This window comes from Aotus nancymaae, unplaced genomic scaffold (genome assembly GCF_030222135.1).
Source record: "Aotus nancymaae isolate 86718 unplaced genomic scaffold, 86718_ANA_hifiasm-v0.15.2.pri h1tg000062l, whole genome shotgun sequence".
Classification (NCBI taxonomy): Eukaryota; Metazoa; Chordata; class Mammalia; order Primates; family Aotidae; genus Aotus; species Aotus nancymaae.
The window spans coordinates 40539066-40563565 of NW_026988476.1; the positions used below are offsets into that span (position 1 = coordinate 40539066).

Below are 24500 nucleotides of genomic sequence, written 5' to 3' on the forward strand. Positions count from 1 at the left end.
ATGCTTTTGGACAGGTCACTATATCTGTCCTGAGAACGTGGAGCAGGCTGGGGAGCGGGGAAGTGTTTTAGCTCCTGATACGTCCCTGTTGTCGCAGCTATATTAGGGATCATGTGAGAGCCATCAGGTCACTGAACACACTTGTGGGATTGTTGACATTTGCCTCCAGTGCCCCTTCCCACCCACACTTCCTTTTCTGTGTCATTTCCCCACATTTTCTATCCACCCCCTATCCTCTACCCTGACAGAGGAAATTACCTCATCAACACAATTCATATCCAGGGGCTAATCCTTCAACTTGTTCTCCCTCCTGGCATATTTTCATGTTAACATGTACCTGGAGCAGGTCCTAATGATCGTTAAGAAAAGGTTTGGCACTCTCTCCGCTCTAGGGAAGCCTGTAGTCTACTGGGAGAGAAAAACTAAGAAGCTTGCTACTGTTGACAAGTACAAAGAGATATTAGCATACAGACCAAAGAAGGCTTCACGTGAATGATGGGACTTGTTCTGGGCCTTGAAATGTGGTTGAGATTTTGATGGCAAGTAGAGGAGAGGTCTTTGCAATGCTGGAGGTAGGACTGCGTAAAGCAGTTGGGGGATAATAAGAATGAAGAAGCTGGATTTGTATTGGGAAGCAGTAATGTCTGTGGTGGAACCATAAGTAGAAAGGCAGTTGATAAGGGAGGATACAGGAGAGGCAGTGCTCTCTTAGTTGACCCCTGTTTTCTAATTTGCCCATGACCTCCCATTCGGTGATACAAGGAAACTAGAGGAAGTTTTGAGAAAGACACAGCAAACTCAACTAGCTAAACTGTCTGCAGGTGCTGACAGGAGAGGCAGGCATCTTCAGAAGTCTATTATGAGCCTTGCAAAAAATTTTTTAATTTTTCATCTCCGTTGCAAATGACACTTGGTTGCAAATGACCTTCGACTGCTTTCCAAATTAAGTCTAGCTTCAGTGATTGATTGAAGGATTGGCCCCAGTGAGATATCTGTATATGACTTTTTAGTTTTGAGACTTCAGTCTTCAGTTCTTGCTTAAATATTTGACTATTGCCCCACTCCCCACCTCCATTCTCACCATTTTTGCTTCTTAGAATATCAATTAGACCAAACATTCAGTCTCATGGATTCACCCTTCATATTTCTTGCCTGCTTCCTCAGATTTTTCATCTCTTTTCTCTTTGTGCTGCATTCTGGGATAATTCCTTGGTTGACTCTTCCAATCCAGTTTGTCATCTGTTTGTCCTTTCAGGCCATTCATTCACATTTTTATTTCAAAAATCAAAATATTAATGCCCATTATCTGTTTATGTGTTTATGGATGCAATATCTGCTTGTATCTCTGATGCTAACAATATATTCTTGAGTCCTATTTTGATTGATCAGCAAGCCTCCTCCCATAAAAACTCCATTTACAACTTGCAACTTCCTTTCAAGGTGCTGACATTCCTCAAATGCACAGTGACTACTTAATATGTGCTCATTTATGGATGAAATTTCCAGTTAGTCAGTTGGCTAACAGGAAAAATGAAACAAGATGGATCGAAGGGAGCTGTGGGGTCCTACAGGAGTATGTAACAGAAGACCCTCCAGAACCTCAAACAAGTCATGTGCTCCCTTAAGCTGAGTCTTAAGGATGAGTGGGTGTTTGCCAGGAGAAGAAATGGCAAAGAGGTGGTGACTTATTCCAGGGAGAGAAGACAGTGTGTTCAAAGGCCCTGATGCCTGATGGTGAGGAAGGCAATGTTCTTACCAAAAGTAGGAAATCGCCCTCTTTCCAAATTATGTAAACATTATTCAGTAATTGGGGGGCAAACACAATTTGTCCTAAGGGTCTCTGGAACAGCTGAGCAGTCAATTCCCACATGGTTTCTACCCAGCAGGGTATGGGGAGTTGAAGGGAGGGTAGCCCCAGTGCAGGTGGGCTTGCCCTAATTGATATTTTCACCATTTCTCATTAAAGTTACTTATGACATGGGAGACAGAGAAAGGTCCCTTGTCTCTACAAAACCCAAGTTAAAATAATTCAAAGGAATCCAAATTGTGTTTGCCCCCCAATTACTGAATAATGGTAAGACAGTTCTCTAAATGCAAAGGCTAAACCTTGGGACTAACCTTCCTCGACATCTTTAACAATGAGTCCAAAGAGGGAGTGATGGCACAGATGCCAGGGCTGCAGCAGACTGACAATATTGAGAGGTGGAGAGAAATGCACAGATGGGGAGAAGTCACAGGGAGCCAGTATGAGTGGACAGAGAAGAGACAAAGATAGGTGACTCATTTTGTGAAAAAACTGACCCAAATTACATTTATGATTCATCCATTTACTAACTTTCCTAGAATCCTGAACTCCAAATAAGTGCAATGCATGGTGTTAGGATTCCAGTATTGTGGGGAGGAGGACAGATAGGAAGGACACTAAAAGAATATTGTTTTTGCCTTTAATGATACATCTAGAGAGAAAGACATGGATACAGATGAAAATAGCAAAGCTTTATGTGATAAATGCCACAGGAAAGGCATATGCAAATTATCAAAGTAGAACAGTGAAAGGCAACGGGAATCAGCAACTGTCTCCCAGAGAGGCAATCCTTCCTATCTGGTGAAATCAGTAGGATTTTGCTGGAACTAGATGGTGGCATGCTCTAGGTGATGATACATGACACAGAGTCAGATGTATTTTGAGTGTTTTCCCAGAAATACTGGTCCTAAAGGGTTGCTAAAGCCTTAGTGATGTTGGGAAATTTTTGGAAAAGCATTAAATGTGAAGTCAGGGAAGGCCCATAGAAACTAACCCACAGCATATCTGAGGTAAACCATGCTATCATATGCATCCACAGTGACTAAAAACGTTTGGTTCCTCTTAAAAGGATAAAGCAGGGCCACACAGATAGCTTGGAAAGAGGTTAATGGAAACTAGCTGAGCTGGAGTGGGATTATCATGAGTTTTCAGGATATTGAGTCATTTTAGAAGTCAGAGGTGGTATCTCAGGCTGTCCCAAAGTTAAGAAATTGTTTACTTCAAAATCAGAGGAAGGAACAGGCCAAGATCATCCAAGACCTTAGACTTCTATAATCTTATCAGAGAAATGAGTAATGGGTATTATTAATATGACCTACCACAACTTTGTAAAAAATCAAAAAGAGGAAGATAATGCTTTTGGTCAATTAATATTAATTACAAGTCAAGGAAATAAAGAAAGCAGTGTGTTCCTTCAATGCATGGGTTTTTTTAGCCATTTCATTACACAAGGCACAATGCCTTGATACAGCCAACTGAGTGAGCACTTGTGTTGCATACAACTGGCAATAAAATTGACCATTTGAATGAAGTGCTCTGGGGGTTAAGAGGAAGGAAACAGTCATTTTCCCTGGGGTAGTCAAGGAGAGTTTCATAAAGGTAATGGTGGAGGAATAAGATTCTAAGGAGAGAAGTGTGGGGCAGGTTCTCCCCAGGAGTGAGAACAGCACGCATGCAAGGGCCCACTGGAGAGGATGAAGCGTGAAGCAATAGAGTCTTCAGGTTCTGGGTCACCTCTCACGGCCCACCATCTCACCCCCAATCAATTGTTATTTCATCTCTGAAAGTCTGTCCTCTCCCCTTTCCTCTCTATTCTTAATGCCATCTGTGAGTAAAGGCTTTCGTCAGCCGCCTCCTGAAACAGAATCACAACAAATCACCCTTCCCCTATTCTCTCCTCCTACCAATTCTTCTTCCTTACTGTTGACAGTTAGCCTTCCAAAATCTATAGAGTTTGCCATGTCATGCCTGGACTCACAGACCTGAAGACTCCTTACCCCTCTGATGCTAGGGTTTTTATATTCTTATTAATATAGGATTTCCCCATTTCTGGCAAAAGAAACTACTTGATTACCTGTTCTACAATAAAGAAAATGTAGCTGCACACTTAAATTCAGAGAAAGGCTGCAGTGATATGTCCTAGCTTTTAGAAAACTTCATGATACTTGCTTTGGCCTGCAGCAGGCAGAGCATGAACCCATTGGGTAGAAGTTGGTGTTGAAGCTGACAAAATGGATTATGGAAATGGTGAATAAAAAAAGACATTGCTTGCACTTCTGGAGCTTATAGTTCAGGAAGGGAGACAGGCAAAATACAGATAGTCACCCAAATAAGTACTTAATTTCAGTTCTGTGATGGAAAAGGTAATATCTCAGGAAAGATTAAACCAGGGACCTAACTTTGGCCACTGTAGAGATGGTATTTAAGGTCTTGAGAGAAGTTGAAATTGCCAGGGAGAATATGTTGTGAAATGAGCTCCCAAAGAACTCAAGAATTTAGAATTTGATAGAGGAGGAGCAGGCAAAAAAAATCCTCAGAAAGAACAGTTATAAGGTATAAATAAAACAAACAAAAACCTATTTTATTACTGAATCCAAGAGTCGAGAGTGTTTCAAGAAGGAAGATCTGGTTAACTGTATGAAGTGCTGCTGAGCGGTCAAGTCAGATGAAGGCAGAATATGGACATTTGATAAAGCAAGGGAACAACTGGTGACCACAGCAAGACAGTTTCTGCAAATGTGGTGAAGTGGGAAGCCAGAATAGAAAGGAGAGGAGGAGATAAAGTAGAGCCAGTGCCTATGTATAATGGTCAAAAAGCGTGGCTGTACAAGGAGAATAGACAGAATGAGTGATAGCTTGACAGAGACGTGGAGTTAGGGAAGTTTTCACTTGCTTGGTTTTGTTTGTGATGGTGGATGCTCACATATATTTGAGTGCTGAAGAGAAGAATCCAGTGGTAAGGAAGAGGTCGAAGATTTGGAAAAGAGAGGGTATAGATGATGGAACAAGAGCCCTGACCAGGGAGGAAGGGATGGGATCCAGGCACCTGTGAGGGACTGTCCTTGACTGGAGGTGGTGATGAGAGGAGAGGACAGGAGCAAATGCAATGGACACATTCTCCCTCCCAGGCGGCTTCTTTGGGAAGAAGGGGTTGCAAGTATTCCAACTCTGAGAGGAAGAAATGAAATTGTGATTGTGAACGTGGAGGGAGCTTCTAGAAAAGCATGGTAAACCTGCTAGGCAGTGTGGAGGTCCCAGCTGAGTTTGGAGAGCATGAAGTTTGAACCATGCCAAAATGCCCAGTTGTGTCACATTCTCCAGTAATTCTGATCTGTTCAGACAACAGGCATGAGTAGGTCCAGGAACAACTGAGGTGAACAAAGGATTTAGTGGTATTTTGAGGACACTGTAGGAAGACCCAGGGCCTCTGAGCTAAATACAGAAGAAAATGAAGATAGGAGGAGATTTATGGACATAGGAAAAGTGGAGGGGCCATTGGCTTGGAAATCTCATTGAGGCTGGAGAACTGCTGTAGTCAGCGGACTTGAGCAAGGAGCTGGAGGTTGGTGGTGAGAGAATGAGATTTCAGAGGAACAGTTTCTGATGGCAGGGTCACCACTGTGGCCATGTGAGTGTGTGCTGAGGTGAAAGGGCAAAGAAGAGCACTAAAGGTGCAGTCATCATGGAACTGGGCAGTTAGGGCATTGGTTGGATGAGCCACAAGGATATTCAGTTACTTAGAATGATGGCAGGAGTCAGAAGGGGAGGGTAAGACCCCAAGAAAGACACCAAAGTCTTTGGTTAGTAGGGGAGACAGGGTGAATTGGTGGATGGTGTGAATCTTACAGGAGAATTTCAGTCTTTTGGAAAGAAAGAGTAACTGTCAAGGGACAGCGGTGAGGTGCCTGGAAGACACCAATACCAGCTCTCAGCACTGAAACTGGAGAATTTGTTATTGAAAATGCAGGGCAGCAGGAAAAATGGAGTCTTCAGGGGCCAGCCCCAATACAGTGAGGAGATAGAGTGGGAAGGATTACCAGGGAACAGGAACAGTTGGTTGGAGCTGGGGAGACAGGGAACAGGGGCTGGGTGTGGTACAGGCAGAAAGTAGGAGCAGTCCCTTGGAGACAGCTGTAGCACACCTCTCAGTGAAGTCTGGAGTTACCTGATAGCCTCAAATGAGTCCAATTAGTACCAGTTTGGATACTTCATAGAGATCAAGGCCACCCACAAATTAGGATAGCTGTGGTTTCCAGGTCATGGTTTCTGAGACTCCGAGTTCATTAATGTATGTCCCTTCAGAGTGCACAGATGATAAATTATACAAAACCGATGTAGGATTGTGTCACCAACTTTACAAAAATAACACATAAGTCATCAGACATTCAAGCCAATTATACTTTCTTATGTTACGCAAATCCTATTTCATCCATCTTTCCAGTTTCATCCCCTGCCACTTGCCCTGCGCTCCACCCAGCTCTATCAAACGGGGCCTTACTTCCCAAGCATACTTCCCTGTTTGGGCCTCCAAGGCTATGTGTGTGGTGTTCTCCACCCAGTATAGCCTCCCATTCTGGATCCCACCCCTGGGCTGGGGGCAGGTCAGACAGCATTACATGTCCTCTCTTCCCTCTGAGATGTTGATCTGATTACCCTTTATTCCCTCCCCACATTAAGTCAGCTGAGCATTGCCTCAGGGAAGCAGAAAGCAGATGGAAAAAATTATATTTTGAGTTTCAGAATCCAGGTCCTATAAAGGTTAGGCAAGGATTGGCCGCAATAATGGCTTTAAAAAAAAAGGGATGTGGATAGAAAGTCTCCTTGCGTTGGAGGGAGGAAGAGAGGCTGAGGGAGGTGAGTTGCTCGGGTCAGGGCTCTCTGTGGGAAGCCGGGGAAAAGCACATCACTCTCAGATGTCCCAGTCCCAATTGCAGTTTCCTGTCATTAACCCACTCAACCTGCTCACCTGTCTTCTTTTTGCTTACACTGACTTACATTTGCTTTCACTATCTTTATGTAAATTTTTGGCTATCTTAAATTTTTAAAGTCCAGGTTGCAGGCCTCTTTTAAGAAAAAAAATCAGATCTGGCTCCAGAGGAATCACATTACCTCATAGCAACGCCCATTTGTCCCAAGCCGGGACTGCCCTCTTTCCACAGTGCCAACCATTCCTGGATGGTTTATTATACTCTGATTGTTACCTGCCTGCCCTTTTTAGTTGTTTGAGCTTCATTCGGATCCCTGGATGCCTGCTGAGCCAGTCAGGCTACAGGCTGGAGGACCTGCCTGGTCTCGATAAATCTAGTGATAGCCCCAGAAACATAGCAAATCTAGTTTCTGGTAAAATTCAGGGAGATGACTGGCCTCCTTTGCGCAAAGGTAAAAGAAACTTCTGTTCTCTCCCAAAGTCTCCCCAGCTGTGCAGCCCAGAGCTAGCTGAGGAAAGACTTTGCTCTCACCTCACAAAAAGTTCCAGATCCAACCAACCCTTCTCTGCCAGGCTGGGAAGACAGCAAAGAGAAGTGAATACCTGAGGATGTGCCTACACACCACCCATGGATGCCGTCTACATACTTATACAAGGCACCTGCATATCTATGGACAAAGCAGAGCAAACACTAGACAGAGCATCTTAAGAGGTTAAACTATGTACCCAAGGTCTCACAGCTAATTAGTGACAGAGTTTGGAGCCCAGGCCACCTGTCTCTCTTTCCAGCCAGTGCCCCTGAAGATGCTATTGCTTCATCCTGACTATAGAAGGACTGAGTGGGAAGCCTCCTCCCCCATGGCAGGAGAAGAAGCACCTCCCTCCTCACCCAGACGAAGGTGGACAAGCTTTTGCCAGGCCTTCAACCCTCGGAGTCAAGGATTCATGCACAAATCCTATCAGGCCCTAAACACTTTTATTGGAACTTTCCAAGTTTATTTTTATTTTGAAATTCCATGAGTTTACTCCATGTGTAGGGCATGTTTCCTAAAAACAGCTCATCTCTGCTCTTGCCCTTTTAGTATAAGCTCTCGAAAGCAGCCCTGGGCTGTGTGCAGAAAGCTGGAGGCAAAGAACTGACAAATCACAGTGGTCCCCTCATCTGTGGAAAGCCCCAGGGCAAGGCACGGGAAGCTTTCCCGGGTCTGGTCTTTCGTTCTTTTGGTGCCATTGGGTCATTGTCTGACTAGGAGTTTTCATTCTGGAAGGGAAGGCATTGCCAGTGAGCTTTACACATTTTACTATGCTCTCCACGATGTGGCTGTTGTCATGGTTACTTTTTTCACCAAATTGAGACCCTCAGCCTTATTCCACACTGGAGGGGAAGTCAAAGAACAGGGCAGTCTGCATCCAGAAGAAAATATGAGGCGGGCAGAAACTTTCCCTGCTTCTACCCAGGCACATTCCCTGCTCTGGGGAGCAAGGCTGCCCTCCGTTCCCGGCTTTTAATGACAAAGATTGGGTCTTTGTCGCTCCCAAGCAGGGCGAATCGAGACACATTTTTGTTGGACGCTTTCAGGAGCAAAACCAGCTCCTCTGCTTGTGTCCATTCACAGCTGGAGCAGCCCAGGCACTGGGCGAGGCAGGAGTGCCGCGAGCTGTCTGCAGCCGGCCGCCTGTAGTCGGTGCCGCCCACGGAATCTGCATGGCCCAGTGCAAAATGAAAACGTGGGGCCCCTTGTGCAAAAAGTAGAAAAAAAGTCTTTCCCTTTTTCCACGGTCTTTCTGTCCACCTGTCTTGGCCGGTTTTATTTGCTTGCTACTCAATGCTGCACTCCCTTGGGCACGGGGATGCTGGCGAGGCAAAGGCCGACCCTGGCAGGCGACCGGGCGCTGCAGCACGGTCAGCCCCCTGGCTGTGCGCCCAGGCCTGCGCCACCCCATGTCCGTGCCTGGCCACTGCCCAGGGAGGAGAGCAGCCGTGTTCACCAGGTGGGGGCTCAGAACCGGTCCCTGGAAGACGCAGGAGATGTGACCGGAGTGAGACAAGAGTACAAGCTGTCGAGCATCCGCTGTCTCATTGCACTTCACATACAAAAACTCAGATTCAAAGAAAAAATAATAAAGAATTTCACATGGTAACTGCAGAGCATTAAACTCCAAACGCGACCCCTTCTGAGCGCGGGACCCTATGGCGGATCGCTATTGGTTGAAACCAGCCCTGCCTGCTCTCCAGGCCCCGGCGGAGGTGGGGGGCGCGGGCTGGGGGCGGTGGTGGGGGGCCGGTCCTCCCTGTGCCCAGACGGTGGTGGGTGGGAGGGCGGTCCTCCCTGTGCCCACCGCCGCTGAGCAGGCAAGAGCACTCGAAGGAGCCTGAACGCCACAACTGGCTGGCACTAGGCATTGCTCCACCTTCGCCCCTACCCAACCTGGAGAAGCAGCAGCTACTTAGTAGATAAATATGAAAGCAAAGTACATCAGTTCCCCCTAGGTTTCTTCCAGAGCACGTGTGAAATCTTTTTATTGTAGAGGTGAGGTTGGTTTCCTTCCATCAGATCCCACCTTCCCCCATCCCATTTGAAGGACTTCGCCAAAGCATAAGTGACATGCAATAAATCTCAAATATTTAAAGTGTACTATCTTATGAGCTCTAACATACACACTCGCACTTGTGAAGCCATTACCAAAATCAAGATGGCATTTAATTTCCATCACCCACTTGTCAATCATCCTTCCTCCACCCCCATTCCCAGATAACTACTGATTTGCTCCCTGTCACTATTGGTCAGTTTGTGCTTTCTGCAATTCTATTGTCATTATAATCAAACAGTCTGTATTCTTTTTTGTCTGGCTTCTTTTACTTAGCATATTGATTTTGAGATTTATTCTTATTGTTCATATCAGTAGTTTGTTCCTTAATATTGCCAAGTAGTACTCAATTGCATAGCTATGCCACAGTTTATCCACTCACTTCTTAAGGAATATTTTGTTTCCTTCTTTTTTTTTTTTTTTTAGTTTGGCTGTTTCAAGCAAGGCTATGATGGTCATCAGTGTGCAAGTCTTTGTGTGGACATATATTTCACTTGCTGTATAGCAGGTGTATGTTTAACTTTTTAAGAAACTGCCAAATCATCTTCCAAAGTTCCACTGCATTCCCACCAGTAGTATATAAGAGTTCTGGTTGCTTCACATCCTCAGTCTTTGAATTTTAGCCATTCCAGAGGTATCTGATTGTGATCTTAATTTGCATCTTCTTGTTACTAGTAATTTTGAACAGTTTCCAATCAACCTACTGGCCATCATGTATCTTTTATGAAGCATCTGGTCAAATCGTTTTTTCCCATTAAAAAAATGGGGTTGTCTTATTAAGCTTTTTGTTTTTTATATATTCTGGATTCAAGTTCTTTGTCTGATACGTGTGTTTTGAATACTTTCACCTAGTCTGTGCTCTGCTTTATTTTCTTTGTGTCAGTTGAAGATCAAAAGTTTTAAATTTTTGATCAAGTTTGTCAGGTGTTTTTATGGCTCATGCTTTTTTCGTATTCTGAGAGACCTTTGTCTACTCCAAGGTCACATTCTGTTTTCTTCTAGAAGTGTAATCCTTTTAGGTTTTATATGTAAGTCTATGATCCGTTTTGAGTTCAATTTTGTATGTGGTATGAGGTAAGGGTTAATAGGGTTATTTTTTCTCTCTATGGCTATATTCAGCACCATTTGTTGAAAACGTCCCCTTTTTTTCCCCTCAAATTGAATTCCCTTAGTACCTTTGTTAAAAATTGGCAATATACGTGTGGGTGTATTTCTGGATTTTCTGTTACGTTCCATTAATTTATATGTTTATTTTTTTTTGCCAACATGAAACTCTTTTGATTACTGTAGCTATAATAAGTCTTGAAATATAAAGGCAAGGTTGGTAAATTGAAGGTTGAACTCTCCAACTTGGTTCTTTAAAAAAAAAAAAAAAAAAATTATGAGGTTGCCATGGAGGTGCACTGCTCAAATCTCCTTAAAACAACAACAACTGCTACTGCTACCACTACTGCTACTATCGGGAGCACAGTTGACAGCTCCACCCTATGCGTTCACCACCATGTTCACAGAAAGGCCGTGTTTCTCTGGGTAGCTCCTAAACAACGACAAGCATGCTAAAGGTACTGGTGGTAGCCCATTCCAGTCCAGGCAGGACTCTTCCGGCAAGCACTCTTTGCTTGGGGCTTTCCCGCTGCTGGCTGCAACTCTCTCAGAGCCACACTGTAATCTGAAGCCCTTTCCACACAACCCTCCCTTCCCTCTCTTCTTTCACGGATTTCAGACCTACACTGGGGACTGAAAGCTTTCCGGCTTACTCCTGCTCCCTCCCTGTTTATCTTTCCCAGTCATTTGCCCCTGTAAACCTCTTGTGTGTTTAATGCAGTCTTGTCACCTGCTTCTTAAAGGTTCCTAACAAACACGCACATTGGTTATTCCAGGTCTTTTGCATTCGCATATATATTTTAGAAATCAGCTTGTGAAATTCTACCCCAAAAAGCCTGATGAAATTTTAAAGTAGCTCAATAGAGCCAATTATCCACGAGCATGATAATTCCTTTTCAATTTCTTTCAATAATGTTTTGTAATTTCTGGTGTAGAGATATTAGACATCTTTTATTAGATTTATTCCTAAGTATTTTTGTTTGTTTTTGGTACTACTGTATGAAATTGTTTCAAAGTTTTTATGTTCCAGTTGACTGCTGATAGTATATAAGAATACAATTGGATTTTGTATGTTAACCTTGTACCCTGAAACCTTGCTGAATTTATTAATAGTCCCAGTAGTTTGGTCTCTGCTTCCTCCCCTACCTGCTTAAACAAAAGCTTTTGGGGGATCCCAGTGCTCTGGTAAGCCTAGGGTGTGGGTAACCAGAGGTCCCCCAGTCAGTATCCCTCTCCCTGCCTGGAACCTCTTCACCCTCAGAGACAGCTTCTAGAAGTTGCTGAAGAAACCTCATACTCCAAGTAACAGTATAAGCAACCACTGTTCTAGGGAAATTGGTATTTACTGAGCACCTGCCCCCATATTTTATAGGCATCTTATCTCATTTTAGTCTTTAAAATTAAAAAAGGAAACCACTGAGTGAGATAAGCAGAAGTAGCTCCATTTTAAAGATGAAGAATTAGAGATTAAATGTCTTTGACGGGGTCTCAATAGTTGGTTTCTTTCTGAGGAAAGACCAAAATCCATCCATCTGACTCCAGAGTTCATGCTCTTTCCTCCCACTGCAAGCTGATTATCCTCAGGCCACACAGCAGACAGATTTCAAAATGGGTCTCTGCTGAGGCCCAGGTCTTTAGACTGACTGTCTCATGTTCATTCAGCACGTGGCCCTGTGGGTCTGGAGGCCTGACTAGGCTCTGGTATTCCACCCCTGCAACGCCTGCCACGCAGTCTGGTTTCCTAGCTTCCTGTTCCTCCTAAATAGCTTTGTGAGGATATCAGTAGCCTCCCTCTCACCCTGTCTGATGAACTGTGTGCAATTCTAAGCATTTTGTTTTTTACTTCCCTGCTGCCTTTGCAGAGAACATCTCCTTGGAACCAGGTGGCTCAGTTTGCTTCTGTTTTTTTTCTCAAGTCTATGGTCACTTCTCACCTATACTCTATCCTGATTCTTTTTGTATCCCCCTCTCCTTAATCACCCAGGTCATGCAGTCTGTGGTCTCCAGAGCTTCTGTTCTGTCCCTCTCTCATTCCTAGAGATGCTCTTTCAAGCACCTGGAGGAGCAAGACCCCTCTAACCAAGCCTGCCAGTCACCTAAAGTTCTGACTACCAGGTTAACCCTAGTATACCCATAAAACCGTTATAATACCTTGAAATTTCTAATAGTTTTAACATCTAAATGATGTTTTCCAGATTGTTCCCCTGTCTTCCTGTACTCTCAGAGGAGTACATCTTTTCTGAGACCCAGTGTGTCTTGATTTATAGTTTGGGCGACGTATTTAACATCTCCAAAAAATGTTCTCACTTGGATGGACAATTTACAAGATCTAAACCTTGTTGACAAACCAGCTCCAACCATAATTCCACCCACACGGTAGCTAAGCCTTAAAGTTCTCTTTAGTTCTAGGGATCCCAGCATCCTTTTGGTTTTCTTTCCTTCTTCTCCTCTCCCATATCCACTCACTGAACCTAGCCCATTGTTTTCTCTGAACTAGTCTTGGATTAGGCTGTATCCTCCGTGGCTACTGCCACTCTTTGATTGATTAGTCCATGAATTTCCAAAGACTGATCTTCTAGTTGTATTATCCCCCATCATGGTCAATGTTACTTTGACAAAAATCTTTTCCTCTGGCACTGTTTAAATCATAGGTATTCACAATCTGTTGCTATTACAGCATTTGCATCAGCAGAAGGTTTTGTACCAGCTCTTCACTGTCTGTTCACTATATCCAAACTCCTTTGCCTGGTCTTTAGGATTTTCTACCATTGTCCTACCTATAGTACCAAGTTCATTGTTTATATTCTGCCTCAATGTGGAACTCCTTCAGCCAAGAAAGAAATGCCAGGCTGGCTCACCCTTCTACACAACCTGGCCACCCTCTCATCCATGCTTGTGCCCATTGTGTTCTACACACTGCAAGTGCCATCTTTCTATCCATCTTCAATTTTTCCCTTCAGTTTTAACCTCAGCTCTATATTTTCCTATTTCATCTCAAACCCTTCCCAACCTTCAAGATATGCATTTCAGAGTAAATCTCTTATTTGCTGTTAGACTAGCCCTAAAGAGCAGAAGTTCCCAAATTTAACTGGAAATGAGCTTTATTAGCCTATGAACTTCTTCAAGACAAGGATCATGTCTTATTTAACTTTATAACACCAGCATCTAGACCAGTGCCAGGTACGTCATTCGAATGCAATAAAAATGACATAAGTGGCCCTTTTCTTTTACCCAGAGTTGCCAGATAAAAAGAGACTTTCTTTGTACTAGATAGAGAGTGGGACTAGGCACGTGCTCTCCACAGCAGGTGTGTGGTGTCAATGTGCCAACCATATACATCAATAGCACCACTCACCAGGCAGGAACTCAAGCAGGGTGAACATGTCTGATTGGAGACAAGGACCCTAGGGAAGTAGAGGCATGAAGATTACTTTTGCACAAGGATTATTACTGATTTTCATACAAAAATTGAACCTATTACTGGGCATTCTTTTCAGACTTCCTGAGCTGCCCATCAGCCCTCTGACTCACAACTGGAGGATTAACCGTAGATATCCCTGAGGAGGGAGGGAATGGAAAAAGAAATGGGAGGTTGCTTCTTAAGCCTCTTGGGAGCGTTAGTCTCTCCTCTGGGGAATGGACTCAAGTGTAACAGGTGAAGAGCTCTCTCCTTATTCACGATGGTCATGCCAAATTCAAGGCAGACCACCTCAGAATCTGTATCTGCCTACAAATACCATCATGTTTCCCAGTTGTAGGAAAGAGCCACAGTGTTTCCAGCCAAAGACTTGAGTTTGAGTCCCACCTACATGAACTGTCTGGCTTTGGGCACGATACTCCAGATGTCTGAGTGATGCAAGTACCACAAGAAATAGAGATGCACAGAGTGTTTATTCCAGAACTGCCTATAGCCACCCTGGCCCTCACTCCTCTATACATCATCTCCTACCCACAAACCATTTCGGGGAAGGTTGTTTTTTAATGACCTCACTTTTTTTAATGACCTCTCTAAGATTGATCTCTCTATCAGGGTATTGAAGAAGGGGCAACACCATAAGCCAGAGGGGACAGCTTACTGAAATCCTGCAACTTTGAAGTGACATCCTTGGGAGAAAGCTCTGCTTTCTCTGTCATCTTCTCACCCCAACTCCCAGGCCTGCCCTAGCCACACCTGGGCTCTCCTTCCCTCACCTTAACTTGGTGGCATGTCACTTGACCCATTCTGGATCGTGGTTTGGCTTCCGCTCTGCTTGTGCAGTCCCTAACTGTTGTGGCCCGGGTTGGGGTGGGAGGGGACACCCAGCAAGCCCTGTCCTCAGAACTGTTCACACAGAAAGAGAACCTCAAAGAGTCCTACCCTACTTCATTTGGGATGTGCATCATGGCAAGAAATGGTGCCATGCCCTGTGGCTACCACGGCCACAGCCTAACTGAGCACCCACCTCTGGTTCATAGCCAATGGCAGCCTTGAAAACACAGGACCTGAGTCACTCCAACCAACAGAACCAGTGGTTAAGGAGCCTCTTCTCTGAAAAGATGCCTGAATCTCTACCCCCAGCCCAACCACTTAGAGCTTATGCTTTACTAAGACCAGAGGGACTATTTAGCATCAGTTTTAAATTGCACCTTGTGGTACCGTGACACGAGGAAAGTACACAGGCTTGGGAGTCAGGATGTCCTGGGTTGAAATTCAACTTTGCCATTCACTGTTTAGGTAACACATTGGCAAACTGCTGGGTCTGGCTTTGGCACGTGTGAAATGGGGACACTGACACCTCTGCACAGTTGCCTTAAAGATTAAGCAAAACTATACATTGCAAATTGCCCAGCCCTCGTCAAGCACCTAACTCAGAGTGGCTACTCTTTTTTTTTTTCCTTGCTTCCTTCTCGCCAGAGAAAGACTAAATTATCCGAAGCATGGCTCATTTATGAGTTTTTTAAAAATCTGCCAAAGGCCAATCATGTAGTAATTGAACAAGTTCCTGCCTGATTGTTTCCATTCAGGCAGTAAGGTGTCCAAAATAAATGGATTCATTTGCAACACAGATCACCTCCATAGCAGGACTGCTAACAGTGTGCCTGACAGCTGATGTGTTCCCCCAGCCCACTCCACACCAGATTCCAGCCTGAGGTTTGAAGGAAAAGAGCCATCTAGTTTGTCTAGGACTTTTAGACACTAAGTAAAGATTATGTTGGAAACTATCATTCACAAAATTAAAACTATCCTTTTTCCTGGGAAGCTCTCACTGATAGAGAGGCTTGTTTTGGTTTCCTCATTTATATTGAGACCAGTCATATGCACGCACACGTGTGTGAATATGTGTGTGTGTGTCTCAGAAGTAACTAATCCCAACACAGCAGAATGATTTGGGCTCAGTCTACAGCAGCCAGTCTAATCAGAGTATTTCATAGTGTATCTCCCATCTTGCAGGTGTTTGTCCATCTTTGTCAGATGGCTCATTCAGCCAGCCAAAATGATAAGCTCTACAGTCCCACTGACCCCCCTTGTTTCCTCAGGCATAGATAAAACTCAGAACACACGAACCTCAAAGGACACAGTGACTAGATTTTAAGAACCACTGCAAAAACTTAGCTGCCACTTGCAATATAAATGTTATCATACCTTTGCTTTCATTTTAAAATCCTTCATATTTTAGGAGACTACAGTACCGTTAAAACTGAAAACATATCCAGACACAGCCAACGCAAGTTACGTATTACAATTATTTATGCAAGTTTCTTAACTTTAAAGCCACAAACCATTTCTACAATAATTACCACACTGCAAGTACATAAAATTTTAGTTCTGAAGGACAAGACTATACGCTTCTCTGTGATTTCATAGTGCATTGCTTCAAAAGCATTTCTGCAATTCAACCCAAAACACCCAACTTTCTAACTTCCAAGCAAAGCCATCACAAAAATGAATTCTTCTGCCTGAAGTTTGTAGTAGTAACAGAAATAAAGATCATAAGCAGCTTTAAAATCAAATGTAATCATATTGTGCTGTTGAGGTGACTTTGCTTAGAGTAGCAACTGTAAGTCCCAAAATTTCTGGGATTGTGTTGGTTTTGAATGCCCTGACCCATTCCCAAGCTTTGTATTCAGACAAAGCTTCCCATTTTCTGGTTCCAAGAAGATGTCTGCATACAGTTCAATTTAAAGAGCCATTTGCACCTCAGAAAGGGCACCAAAAGAAAGAAAAAGAGAAAGAAGAGAGAGAGAGAGAGAGAGAGACAAAGAGAGAAAGTGGTAAAAGCAGTTCTTAATAAAAAATGAAACGATGTGTCACTATCTCAACTTGTCTTTATTGAAAATAAAATTTTCTAATCTGTTTTCTTACATCTGCAGTATCTCTATGTAACATTGTTTCCAAGCTCAATTAGGAGGATTTTTATTTCACCCCCAATAAAACATCTCATTTTTATGCCCTTTGAGCACCCCAAGTAGGTTTATAATTAAGCTTGTGCTTAATTGAAGGAGTATAGATAAAATAACAATTGTTTCTCATTTCTAATTCCAATTTTCTGGAAAGACATTTAAATTGTCAATTTCTGGGTACCTGAAAAAAGCAAACAAGGTACAGATGCCTGTAATTTTTCCTATTTTTAGTTTTAGAATGAATCTTTTCTTACGGCGATTAAAGTGAATGAAAAAACCAGTCCTTGAACACTTGCAGCAAAAGACTATCACTTGCTACTGAAATTGACATTGGATTAAAAAGCTAAAGTTTGAAAGTAAAATTATTTTGCTACTCTTTAAATATTTAAGCAGTTTTAAAATACACTAGAAAATAAATACACATATTTCCCTAATAGTGCACACCACTTGGGTGACATTCTGTATACTCCTATTTTTGCCACAATGTGATTTTTTTTTCCCATCAAATGAAAACCTACAGAAATAAATGCTGAAACAAATAGTAGATTGTTTCCCTCCTTCCCTTCTCATGCCAATGAAATACTTCAAGTGAATTGTTTTCTGATCACAAAAATCATGGTTTTTTTTTTTTAAAAAAATCAACAAGCAGTTATTTAAAAGAATACATACTATTATTAAAAGTTAGCCAAGACCAACTAGTAAGACCTCAAAAATGAACATATTTCAAAGAATTTTGTTCTCTTCAATAGTTGCATGAGTTTTTTTTTTTTTTTCCAGGAAAATGTGCAAATATCAAGGTTACCTGGGTCTGCTGGTCACTTCTAGTTTTTGGACTCTTGAAGATGGTGAGTTTTGCTAATGATGCGTGTCCGTTTAGGAACCGGGTGGCTTTTCTGGCAATCACTCTTTGTGTGCCATCTTTTATAAAGGTGCTTCTTGTTGCTAAGAGATCAGTTGCTTGGAGACCAAACCATTAAAAAAATATATATGTCAGGGGCCAACATAAATTATAACCAAATTTTGTCATTTCAGCTCGCCCTCTGAATGTTTGGCTTTTGTAATAGATCGTAGTGTACCAAGAGAAGCCAATTACTAATCACAAATAGAAAGCTGACCATGAGGAGAAAAGATCTGTGCGTACGCTCCCATGAACAGAGAGTAATGCCATGCCTCCCTTCCGTGGAGGTACATCATCGCTGGGCTCTCTGAAACTTCGGCTCCTCATGGGGGGTCCTAGACAGATGCTGTAAATAAGATTTACACACACATACACACACAGATAGCTGTCCCAGGGAAACTTGAATGCAGGCTTGAGTATGAAGACATAGGAATTGTGGAGCTACTTTATAGTCTTTTCCTAAGGAAAATTAAGAGAAAAATGCTATGCTTAGGAAAATGTAAGTTGGAAATCTGAAGTGGTCTTAGCCTTCAGCCAGATGTTTTTATGTGTGAACATGATTGTCACTGCATCAGGTTCAGTTGTGTACACCCAGGGCTTACAGGGGTGCTTAGATAAAAATCTCTCTACCTTTTATTTTATCTCCTGTACTGAGATACAGCATTAGCTGAGAGGGAAAATACAATCGGTTAAGTTTGGTAAGGTTTGGCTTGCGGGGAGGCGCCTTCCTCTCTCTTTTCCTGGTGACACCGCCCCTTGAGACCCTCCCTTCAAGTTTACTGCTGGCTAAATACTGTCCCACATAGGGACATTTACATTTTAGGAATATATTTTTAAATGAAGAACTCAAGTTCCTTTAAGATTTAAGGGAATAGTGGCATTCCAAGCTTCTTAACAGGTAGGATACAAGATCTTTTGGGGCAAAATAAAGCTGGATGCGACCCTCCACTGGATAACACCATAACACACCTCCTTCTGCATTTCTCCTTCTTCTACCTCCCCCATTCTCCAAGGTCTCTGTGACTGTCCTGGGTGAAAAGCAAGCAAATAAGAGACCAAAGACTTGGATTAAAATCAAAATGAGAAGTAAAAACAGTACCTAGTGTCTTAAAGATGCGTGCCCTGCCTAGCCTCCAAAGTGCTTGCCATTCTAGAAGCCTTCAGGCCCCCAGCCTGATTTGGAAGGCATCCTCGAATGAACCCACTGCACAGGAGAGGGCAAGGTGAGACCTGGGGGCTGGGGTGGGAGCCCAGTGGGAGGATGAGAAGGTTCTCATTCCACTTTGTAGAGCTGGTCACTGTCAGATTGGCATCTACCCCCACACCCCTGGCCACAGAGTGGGTGGAAGACCCACAACCAGCCTGAATTTGAAGTAGAGACATATACCAGGAAAAAAAGAAAAGAATGATGCCCTGTGTAAGTGGGATGTAGCTAAGGCTCAGAAGAAATTTCCTCAGCAAGAGGAAAGGAAACACTGACTTCCCCCAACCCAAGCTATGAGTCAAAACTGATGGAGACACCAATGATATCCACATTTTCTCTTAAAGTCTCTTCCTTCTAATTCCCCAAATTTCTCTTTGTGGCTTATATTTTGGGCTAGAAATGGAAGCAGAAAGGAGAGGCTAGGAAGGAATTAGCAGTGGAAAAGGCAAGAGAAGTAATAATGCCTGGGTATACAGTTGGTGCTGAGGACATGCTAGGTGAAGGAATGAGAGGGAGAAGAGAAGGCTGAAAGACAAAAAGGCTGTGAACTTGACTTTATGTTCCTTGAGGGCAGAAACTGTCATATTCTCCTCTTTTCCCAATTCCAAGTACTTGCACAGGGCTTTTTTATTTAGAATGTGATTAAATGTTTTTGTTAATTTAGAAGTCAAAGGAGAAAGAGAGAGAGAAGGGATGGGTCTAAGGGGGTTGAACTGTTACTCCATCCTAAACCCCATGTGACTGGCTCCCTCCATAAGAGCCCGCTCTGCTCATATTTGTACTTTGGTCCTAGATATAAAACTAAAAGCCTGCCCTTCTTATCTGTCCATCCAGATCTCTCCATTTTTGGGGGCTCTGGTTTGACTCTTTCTGCCTTGAGGCCATTTGCCTTGGACTCTTAGCTTTGACCTCTAGGACATGAGGTCCTACACCTCCTTTTGGCCACTTCCTTCCTATCAGGAGGTGACTCAGGCACCATTCTGGATACTAGTCCTTGGCAGGCTCCAGGTTCTCATCTGCCTGGGTGGAGGTGGGGAGAGGCCGGGATCTGTGATGAGCCCTTGCCCTCACTCAGTGTGCTGTGGAGAAGAAAACAGGCTTGGACCCATGAGGGCTCGGCTTACAAATGTTCCAACTTGAAGCTTGGAGAAAAAAAATTGATACAGATGTAACTGCATCAAGGAATGCAGTCCAGTGTCATTTTGGGGCTTGCAGTGTGGCAGGCCACCTGTCCACAGGTGCCTAGACCACAGCGCTCCCACATCCTGACCCACCACTGCTAGAAAGCTGCCCAGCCCACACAAGCTCCATCTTCCAGTCTCAGGAATGGGAAGCCAGAACAGCAGGCGCCTGCCTCCTGACCAAGGAGACAGGACAGTGAGAGACAACAAGCTCCGGGGCATCCTCTGTGGAAGTGATTGCCGCTGCAGCGCCTCTTACTGGGGAAACCAGTGTCTCCTGATGCCACCCCGCCAGACCATCCACAGACCCTGGTGCTGTCTATTGCCTACTGCCCAACTGCTGCTTACTCCCCCAGGACTTGGCCTCTCCCAGAGGAAAATTCAGCAGACACCGTTTTTAGGAATACTCACACAGTCCCCTCACTATACAGCTCCTTCTACCTTAGGAAGGACCCGGTCCTATCCCAGGAAGACTCCAGTGTAGTGACCACAACTTTATCTCCAGGAAACTGTTCCTAGAAGAGGCCAAATGGCCTGAAAAGAAACATGACTAGGTAAGAATAGAGGCTATGCCAGATGTTTGGGGCACTCTCTGGAGATTCCTAGGGCAGCAAGCATAGCTTATACTATACTTGCTGAATATAAGTGTATAAGACACTTATACCAAGCTCAGCCAGTACCACGCAAGGGAGCGTTTTCCAAGCCCTTTCGGGAGCAATATGCTGGACAGAAACCTACTCTGAAGAGCCAGAGCACTGCGAGCAGGAGGGGAGGATTTGCCTGGAGAAGTCACATCCCGACATTTAGCCAAACAGCTCCTATGGAAGAGCAGGACTTGAGCAGCAGGGGGCAGCAAAGCACAACCGCCTCCTGCAGCTGAGCCCTAGGGCAGCCTTGGGAGGCAGGTGGTGAGGGGTGGGAGAATCAGCCTCCCAGGGGACAGCTACTAGGCTGGTCAGAGGTACTGCCACCAAGCTTGCCCCTTGTTGGTTGCCTCTCTGAATTCTGAAAAATCTTTGTCACAGTCTACGGGGACCTCTGGAATGAGAAGAGCTGAGACAGAGATGCCGGAGTTAAGGAGGAGCAAACCTCAAGACACGTGGCGATGGCTACCCTCGCTGATTTCACCCCTTTTTCCAGTCTCACATCATCCTTGCAGATGGAGCTCCTAAGACATGACACTTTCATCTTCTCTTTTTGGCACCAGTCACCACAGTCTCACTCCACAGAAAGACCTCTAACCACCTTACTTGCCCCCATCCAGACTGCACCAGCTTTGTCGGGCATCCGTGTCTCCACATGCACACCCGTCAGTTCTCCAATAACCACCTAAAGGGAAGGTCAGACCCATTGTACCACTTAGATTCTTGGGAAAGATTCCCCCTCTCACCCACAGTGGGCCTGATCCAACTCTCCAGGAGAAGTCATCTATAACAGCTCTACCCCTCTCTCCTGTTGGGACACCTCTTCTCTCCCTTGTTCTCCCTTCTTACCCCTGCCAGAGAAAACCTGACTTCCCTCCTCACCCAAATCCCCAGAATTCTGGTTACACCAACACCCTGGCAGCCACCCTGCCTCAGGGAGCTACAGCAACCTTTCCAGGAAGACCTCAGAGACACTCGCACACGTTGAAGACCACAGTGAAGAGTGCCATCTTCTTAGCTTAGACATTCAACGTGGGAAGCTCCTGGGGCTGCCATTTGTATGATAATCAATGCAACAAAAGATCAGAGCCTAATAAGCACCCTGACACACTCCAATTTCACTGCTTTTCTTGGAGAAAGAACCATGGTATTCTCCCCATAGATTGCTTGGCTCTGGTTGACCTTCTTCAGAGCTGGTAATTTACCTCTGGTTGCTGCCTGTCAATGTTCAGGTATTAATTATGCTCATCTATAAGTAGTTGACTGAGTGAGAAGAGACAGGGAATGGGGTGGGAAACAGGGGAGAATGTGATATGGTAGGGGAAATGTGAAAGAAAACAGGCCAAGTGTCCTCTTGAACTTACAAGGCACTGTGGCCCCATGAGTGCAGACCTTAGTATTCACACTGAACAAATTCCACAGCAAGTCACCAACTTCTAAGATCTTCTAATCCACAAGATAAAAAATTGGGGATAATTAGTAAATTGCAACACAATTATATGCCAACCATGGTGTTTTAGCAAAGTATAATAATTAAAATGTGCCAAATTCTTGCTTATAAATCAAGCTACTGTCTATTCTCCTCTTTCCTGACCTGTGCAATCCACCTCTCCTCTTTCTACCTGTATGGCCTGCCCAACACCTCTCATTTGCACATACATTTTCTCTCTTCTACCCCTCCACACACCATAGCTCAAATCTGGGACATCTTTAGATGAGGCGGGCTAAAACAAAGGCCAGGAAGCACTCAGTTAAACTTCTGTCTTCAGGCACTTGTTTGTCTGTTTTTTGTTCTTTTCCCCTGGAAGGTTGATTTTTATCTGACCCACAGCGTGGTACCAGTCGGCCAGAAGGGTACAAAGTGCGTATTCCACTGAGCACGCTGCATTTCAAAGTCAAGTGTGCCCTGACTACTAAGCATGGTCAAAGCCCATGGCGTAAGGGAAGTCTCCTTGGACAGCAAAAAGGGAATCCTCCCCCAGAAAAACAAAGACCTTCCCACCGTGAGTACCTCCTTAAGAAGATACCACCACCTCCTCCATCCTACTTCCACCCCATTCAGGGTTTCCCAGCTGTTTTCATTCTGCAGACCTGTTACTTTGTACCTATTCAGCAAGGCAATCTGATGAAAATCACCCAGAAGGAAAGAAAAGGCAGGGACTCATTTATAGGAGGATACACTGGCTGACGTACAGGTGAGAAGTTGACCCCTGACCCAGGAGATCTTGAGAGAAGCAAGCCTCGGCAGATTCAGAATATACCTCTAGATGGCCTCTAGAGGGGACAGGAGGTCACTCTAGTCTTGCCAAGGCTGATTCTAAAAGAAAGAGCTTTTGGCTGAACCTACCCAACACGTTCATCTGTGAGGTGGGTGGGATCAATAGAGGGCAGGGTCGGCAACACTAGAGCCACCAGCAAGTGTCCCACCTGGACATGACTTATCCAATGACAACTAGCGCACATAGTGATGAGTTCAAGATTTAAAATTCTAATCTAAAAATAGGACTTTAGGAATGAGCAAGAAAATTCATTAGTCCTTCCCTTCTCGCCTATCTTGTTCTTCCCAGCACCCCTGGACACACCCAATGAAAATAATGGAGGATATATCCTTTCAGAAAAAACAACCGAGGCTCCTCAGCCAGGAAAGAAGAAGGCTAAATAAAAATTGCTTAGGAGTTCACCCTATTGCCTCCCACAGGCATTGCTAACGCAATGCAAACCTGGATACCTGTGTTCTCTGGCAAATCAGGCAGGTCTGTTTGGAATTGGCCAGGAAAGAGAGCCCACTTGAACTTGGGGCCTCTACAAACCAGGCTGTCTCACATGCTACAAGTGCCACTTCCTTGAAGCTGTGTGGGCCTCGTCAGCACTCTTGGAGAGCCACAGCTCAGACATCGGTATCACTGCTGTGCAGAAAGCAGCCCCTCCTACACAGTCTTTGTCTCCTAGGCCCAAACAGCATTCCCCTTCACTCTGCCCTGGCCAGGTCTCCATCCTATTACCCTCAGATGGCCTCACCTTCCCTCATGCCCTCCAACTAGTTGTTCAGTTAAGACCCCTAAAGTAATTATTAAACTGACTCCTGGTTTTCTTCAATGGTCTGGGGCTAACACTATAAAATGAAACAGAAGCACCACCTCCTCGGTGCCTGACCCAAAGCAGTCCCAGGTTGCCAGCCAATTTTATTGGCAACTAAAGTCTTAGAGGTGAGTTGAAGGTGGAATGTTCAAAAGTCCAGTGCCTCAATGGAATAGTCCATGGATGGATAAATTTGATATGTGTAAGCTAAAGATTATTATGGGAGTAAAACATGAATAACAGAGAGCTGCTTTTGTGCATTGCTTTCAAAGCACCATAAGTTTGACTAAGTGTCTTAAGGCACGGGATTCTCTATTTTCCCCAGTCTAGCTCTCCTACAGCAATCACGAACCTCTCAAGAGTAAGGACCATGTCTTACTCATCTTCCTATCCCTGGCCTGCTGGTGTTGGTAGCTCTCCACAGTTGTGCAGTGATTTTTGAATGAATGAAACTGCTTACCTTTTGCCTCCTGTCCCCAGCCCCTACCTTTCCTGGCCCTTCTCAGGTCCTGACAGCCGAGTTATCTGTGTGCTCAATCCTGCCACACTCCCAGCCCAATTTGGAGACAGGAATTCTTGTTCAAGCTGCCACTGTTCTGCCCACTGTCCAAAGTGTGGCACCAACCCCCTGCCCACCCCCCAAGGTCCACCCCTGGGGCTAGCCACTAGTGTTCCACAGCTGCTACTTGA

The 24500-nt window shown here is 44.4% G+C and overlaps 1 protein-coding gene and 1 long non-coding RNA gene across 3 annotated transcripts in view; one reads left to right on the plus strand and one right to left on the minus strand.

The window, feature by feature from the left end:
* LOC135270386 (uncharacterized) overlaps nucleotides 1–18912 on the plus strand; it is a 179220-nt gene extending 160308 nt beyond the window's left edge. The window contains exons 5-6 of the long non-coding RNA XR_010338530.1: nucleotides 17583–17650; nucleotides 18717–18912. This is a non-coding gene — a long non-coding RNA (uncharacterized LOC135270386). The remainder of the gene's footprint in view (nucleotides 1–17582; nucleotides 17651–18716) is intronic.
* The window catches only part of CYP19A1 (cytochrome P450 family 19 subfamily A member 1), a 99846-nt gene that overhangs the window by 42845 nt on the left and 32501 nt on the right, over nucleotides 1–24500 (minus strand). The window lies entirely within an intron of this gene.